Below are 6,000 nucleotides of genomic sequence, written 5' to 3'. Positions count from 1 at the left end.
TTCTTATGGGTCCCCAAAAGTCCAAAGGGGTAAAACGAAGTGTTTTTTTTTAGTACTATTGATACCACAGTGAGTGTTTTTAGGTTGCTTGTATAATTTTTCCATACCCCTTATACTTTACAAGCAGGGTCACAGTTATTAACTCAACAAGTATAGGAGGAGGTTCAGGTGCACTCCCCTGAACCTTCAGCTGGGGGAGTGGATCCAAACTGTATTACAGGCTCATGGTTAAATGTCTGTGGGGATATGAAACGCATAAGGCTATGCCATAGGAACTGAATAAATAGACTCATTTATTTTACACCTCTGTGTGGAGGAATATTTTTATTTTGAGTACCTGCATAAGTGTTTGCAATACAGCGGTTGTGCAGTACTGATCCAGGCTGATCAGTCCAATCTGACCACCATACCCCATCCCCCATGTGCATGACCTGCTAAAATTTTGTAGAAGCCTGTGGAGGTCAAAGCCTATCTGGGGGGCTGCATGTATATGTATGTATAAATTAGGGATGCGTTGAATCCACTATTTTAGGATTTGGCAGATTCTTGAATCCTTTGTGAATGATTCTGTTGCATCCCAAACTGAATCTGAATCTAAATTTGCATATGTAAATTTGGGAAAAGAGGGGGAAAGAGACAGCATGTGGTTAAAAATGTTTTGACTTTCTTATTTGTGTGATCACCCATTGGAGTCTATAGGTGTCAAAACTCTGTGAAAAATTTCGCTCATCGCTGCTGATTACACCTGGGAGCTGAGTTGTCAAAGTGACACATACAGGAATTTAAAAGGACTGGAGAAAAAAAATGTAAGACTTCAGCTTCAAGCTCATGTAGTGGATGCACTGGCACAGTGAAATGTTCATGTCTCAGGGCTGATTTGTATATTAGTTTCCCAGTCTGTTCTCACCCTTTTTAAGCAATTATTAATGTATGTAAGTATATCTAGTATAGGTAAATCTAAAAACAACTGGACTTGCTGAGTAATCAATGAAGACGTTTCACTACTCATCCAAACAGCTTCTTCAGTTCAACTGACTGGTGTGGGAAATTCTCGGCATATAAACTCTTCCACTAGTCCAATCACAATGGCACATTGTAACTCTTCAAAGAGGTGACATCTGAAGAAACTCACAGAGGTGTTGATTCTGTGTAGGTACTGTGATAGGATTATCCAATGTGTCATGCAACTCCTAGATACAGGTGTTACTTGTGAGAGTTGCATGAATGGACGTGTGAAGTGTTCTGAAACCGCCGGGGTACAGATGTTAGAACAGCATTGTATGTAGCAGACAGGTGGTGTCAAAGGCACCTTTTAGATTTACCTATACTAGATATACCATGACCTGGATGAATGAAAATCTTCATAGTCAATGTATGTAAATTATATTCTTACAATCTCTTAAAATGTAAATGTCTTAAAGGTGTTTATATATAATGTTATAGTAGCTGCCTCTAAATTGCTGTTGGAATTTGTAATTATTTTTTAAGATTTCAGGTGATAGGTGCCCTTTTTTCTTTTACTACATAGTCCTGACCGATCAGTACATATTTATGGGTAAACCTGTCATAACCACACAAGGATCTTAGACTGGTAATTTAGTTAAACTGTAGTTCCTTGACGTTCTCCTGACAAAAGCAAAGAATGTTTGTAGGTATATACTGTAATATACAGTATTTGCAAATACCTATTTGAAGATGCACACTTTGTTCAAGTTAATTAAAATCAACCCAGGTGGGAGTTGAACCCACAATCCCCAGCTCCGGAGGCTGATGCCTTATCCATTAGGCCACTGGGCCTCACACCCTAGCTGGTGCCAATTTTAAGCCTTTTATTGTAAAAGAGTATTTATCATCATCACTATCAAAAAACATAAACACGTGACTGAGCTGTCGATTAAAATGATTACTCCCTTTTTAAGAGGGACAGGGGGATTTAAAAAGACTGAAGGAGTCAGTCTTTATGTAAAACCTGAATTAAAGCCATGCTGTAAAGAAATAAAAAAGGATGGAACTGGGGAGGGGTGGAATTTCTCTCGGTTGAGATTTCGACTGAGAAAAAAAGCTACAAAGAAAACTATCATTGGTGTATTCTACAAACAACCTTCTTGAGGCCCAACTACTATTACAAATGGAGGCTGCTTCACAACTAGGTCAAGTTTATATGGTTGACTTCATTTATCCAGACACTGACTGGGGTAATGGGGTTGCCAAGTCAGAAAAAGCTAACGTGTTTGTAAATATGCTGAATGACAACTTTCTTTTTCAGCTCATTCAAGAACTTATTAGCAATGATTTTCTTTTGGATCTGGTAATAATTAATAATACTGAACTCATCACTAGCATTTGTGTGGGTGAGCATTTTAAAATGAAACTCAAAGACTACCTCTGGGAGCCCGTGGATAACACCTGAACTGGGAACTGGCACTTATTTGACAGTGTAACAAACTGTAACCTACAGTACTTTAATACCCCTTCAAATTGTGTCTGTCTGTTACCCTCCCATTTAGACTGAAAGCCCTACGGGGTAGGGTCCTCCAGCCTTTTGTCTCCTTGACACTGAGCACTTAATCTGTATTGTTATTATATTTTATATTTATGTGAATTGTATTTTTAATAATGCACTTATTGTTACTTTTTATTTCAATGACCCCTTGTTTGTTACTTCTAATGTATTGTTTTGCTGTACAGTGCTTTGCCCTCAAGGAGCGCTATACAAATAAAAATACAAAAAGGAAAGGTTGTGGGAGCACTCCATGGCTTATTAAAAATGTACTAAAATACAATGGAAGTGCTACTGATCTGGCCAAATTAACTACATACATAGAAAAAAAGAAGAAAAATTGATCAATGCACATTCCCTGGTCCCCTGTCATATCAGTGATCTATGCAGATGCATGTATTTACAAAGACAGGGGTTTTTTAGTTACAAAAAAGTCACCATAACACGTCAAGGTAAAACCCATATGGAACTATTTTCCTCTGGTCATAATTTAAAATGATAAAGCCTCCCGGCATAAGAGCATTACCTGAAATAAAAGGTCTCCCGACCTGGGCATTGGTTTTCATTATAGGGCTTAGTCCTCCCCCAACATTAGCTTTCAAAGCTTTTAAAAATATAAATACATACATGCAATAGTGATCATAATATGGTCTCCTTTGAGATTCTGTTGCAGAAGCAACTCTACAAGGGAGTAACTAAAATACTAAACTTTAGATGTGCAAACTCTGACATTATATATAGTGGATAATGTACCCCCTACTGCAATTTATAAAGATATTATAAGTAACCAAGGCCACAGGCCGAGTGCTTTTATACAGGTCACATAACTCAGAGGTACTAATATCTTTATAAATTTAAGTAGGGGGTACATTATGCATTATAATCTATAGTTTTTATGTGCCTTACAATATAAATAATGGCTTCATTTACATACTTCCAAATGACACTTATTAGTATGCTATGCTTTTGCCGCCCTTACCTTGTTGATTTTAGTTTTCTCCTTATGTTTCCCTGTAGCTCCTTTTTGGAGTTAAGTACCTTTATTTGAATTTCTCTGCTGTATTCTGCCCATTGGATTCTTGCTTGCCATGGTTTACTTCAGTTGCAGGCTGAGATCGGTGGAGGGGGAGTTGGACTGAGATTGAGAGTCGAGACTGGAGACTGAAAGTGGGAGGGGGGATCGAAACTTAAGACGTGGGTAGAAGGGAGGGAGACTGAAGAAACACCATGAAGGGAAGAAGCCTGACAGAGCTGACATGAGGAGTGGGAGTGAGAAGGTGGATGGGAAGCAAGTCCAGACTGAGAATTAAAATAGGCCCTGGCATTTCAGGTACACAGAGGCCCAATCAGCCCACATAGAGGCCCAAACAGCTCCCACCAACCCACTAAATAGTGACTTTCGATGGGACCTTATAGCAGCCCCTCTGGCATTTGCCAGAACCCACTGATCTATATATAATCTTTTAGACCCACACTGTACCCATACTTACTTCAATTGTGTGCACATTTGTGAAAGGTTGTTTCATTTATCTATTGTGCTTAACCATTTGTATATGTTTTGGAAAGAATAAGCACTAGTTGTGTGAAGCAGTGTTTTTGTAGTTGACCAAACAAAGCAATTTGCTAGGGATTATTACTTCAGACTAAAATTATTCCAGAGTTGTGAAGCTCAGTTTAGCAAAATGTACAGAAAGATCCTATAAAACAATGGTATTCCCTGTACTAAGCACAATTCAGCAGGAACAGTCCCCTAAATTTGCTCATAGTCTGTACAGAGAGATCCCATAAAACTATGACAGCATAGGTATTCCCCTGTACTAAGCACAATTAAGCAGGAACAGCCCCCTAAAATGTACCATAAAATTATGGCATAGTAATTCCCCGTTTTTGAGGTGGCTCTGATAAACGTGGGTCTGTACCTGTAAGTGGACACAGGTGGGCTCTGTTCAGTTTATTTTTGTGTTTTGTGAGGTGGGGTAATTTGAGACATTGCCTTTAATTCCACTAATTATAAATTCCACTATAGTGTTAATGTTTCTTTACTGTAATAAAGAAAGGATAATAGAAGTCTGAGGGGTTGTTCTGTGACCATATAAAGGCACAAGGCTGCAGGATCTTTAACATATTTTACATGAATTACACTTGAGTCAGAAAGGCAGCTCTTTATGTAAATTTTTTTTGCAGTTTTACCCCAATATATGAGTGGATGTGTACAAGACCATTGCATGTTTACATGTGGGCTGCTTTGATTTTTTTACCCTGGCTGCCTTTTACCCCCAGTCTGGCCCTGCTCACAGAAACTCCATGCTGACCATGCTGGGACACACACACAGCACAGCAGCAGCAGCACGAGAGCAGTGGGAGGGGCAGAGCCACAGTGGGACATAGACTGGAGGAGCGGTCCTAGAGCCCGCTGTGTATGCAGTGCAAGGAAGTTTTATCAGAGCGGCCCACTTTAACAAAATATGAAGTGGCCCGAACAAACAGATTGTCAGTCCGGGCCTGGTGTCCACGCAATTTCTATCCTTCCTGTGACCATTACAAATTGAACGATGAATCATCAGATAATTATGTAGAAACAATAGAATTCTACCTAGAAACATTTCAGCATTAAAAATGATTGTCTTGGCCAATCGATGAACCAACTGTTATCCAAGTCTTTTGCAGATATCGGTCAGCTTGTTTCCTGTCCTATATGCAAGGAATATCATATAAGCTTTGTTTAGTAAGAGCATACATTATCTTTGCTTGTATGGCCACCATTGGTATAACTAGATGATACTCGGCCCCAAAGCAAATTCAATTTAGGGCCCCAGAAATTGATAAGTTAGCCTATTCTACTAATATATATTAAACTATATACCAATATATATTAGAATTGATCTTTAATTAGGGACGATCTGGGCGCCCTACACTGCTGCCCCCCCCGAAACCACAGGGTCTGCTTCCTCTATAGTTACGCCCTTGATGGCCACCTTTAAGCTGGCCATAGACACAAAGATTTGATTGTACGAATCTCTGCTTCGTCCGATTTTCCAAAGTCGGCTGAAGTTTCCTCGTGAGGCAACTTCGGAAATCAAAGCGTGCGCAAGTACATTGCGCAGGGGTGCTTAGCCAATGAGGCAAGTTGAGTCTGTCGCCTCAGGTGGCAGCGCCCCACTAGGTACCAGGGGCAGCAAAAATGCTGCTCCTAGTACTTTAAGAGCGAATTTCTAAGGGAGGGGGGGCAGCAGCAACTGCCTCAGGCGGTGGAGGGGCCAGGATCGCCCCTGGCATTGTGGCAGGTGATTTTTCATTTTAGCAGGCGGAAGGCAGGGGGAAAGCAGTTTGGGGAAATTGTGTATTAGTTGCCAGGTGACTAATCTTCCCGAATCTGCCCGTGTGCTAAAGCCCTTAGAACAGAGTCTGATCTGTTCTTTTACAACTTTATTTGGTCTGAATGGTTAGTGACAGGTCGGGAGATGGCACCGAACGATTGTTCTTCCGATATAAAGGTAAAT

General features: G+C 40.1%; 1 non-coding gene across 1 annotated transcript; it reads right to left on the bottom strand.

Annotated features, from left to right (window-relative positions):
* Positions 1 to 1,724: 1,724 nt before the first annotated feature.
* trnar-ccg lies at positions 1,725 to 1,797 on the bottom strand. Its single transcript has one exon. It is a non-coding gene; the product is annotated as a tRNA-Arg (tRNA).
* Positions 1,798 to 6,000: the final 4,203 nt, after the last annotated feature.

Source organism: Xenopus laevis, chromosome 3S, assembly GCF_017654675.1.
Source record: "Xenopus laevis strain J_2021 chromosome 3S, Xenopus_laevis_v10.1, whole genome shotgun sequence".
NCBI lineage: Eukaryota > Metazoa > Chordata > Amphibia > Anura > Pipidae > Xenopus > Xenopus laevis.
Note: the sequence above shows the minus strand (reverse complement) of the source record. Positions and strands in the feature narration are given on the sequence as shown.